Below are 550 nucleotides of genomic sequence, written 5' to 3'. Positions count from 1 at the left end.
GTCTTGTGTTTTCTTCTGCTACTACTGGATTATTTTTAAGAGGAGAGGACTACAGTTAAAATTAATGCATTTTACTTGAATTGCTGTTTCTAAAGACAGAATAGATGGCTGAGAAATGAAATATGAACAGAGAAGCATGCTTTTCTGTCCCTTTTCATTTAAAGGCAATATTGTGCTGCTTGTTTAAATTCTGAATGGGTATTTCCACAATACATTTGATCAGAGTGGAGACCCAAAGCTGATCTAACCTGTTGTTAATGTCTGAAATCCCTCTCCTAAGTATTTGTCAAATGATGGGCATCATCCAGCATGTGCTGTGAGCCAGGCTGACCCAGCTGAGAGCCATGTGTTTGCTACCTGCAGGACTGTGTTGTTCCCTTGGTTCCCCACTGTGGTGTTCCTGCCAGCCTGTGCCACTGAGCTTTGCCAGTTGATCTGGGGCTTGCTCAGTTACCACCAATACCATCCCTGTATCATGCCATTTACACTTAAAACTGCTATTCTTAAAGCAAGATTGATTTTATTTTTTCTAATATGATTTGCATCTTTG

The sequence above is a fragment of the Corvus moneduloides genome, chromosome 2 (assembly GCF_009650955.1).
Source record: "Corvus moneduloides isolate bCorMon1 chromosome 2, bCorMon1.pri, whole genome shotgun sequence".
Classification (NCBI taxonomy): Eukaryota; Metazoa; Chordata; class Aves; order Passeriformes; family Corvidae; genus Corvus; species Corvus moneduloides.
The sequence above is the reverse complement of the archived record's forward strand: the minus strand, read 5'-3'. Positions refer to the sequence as shown.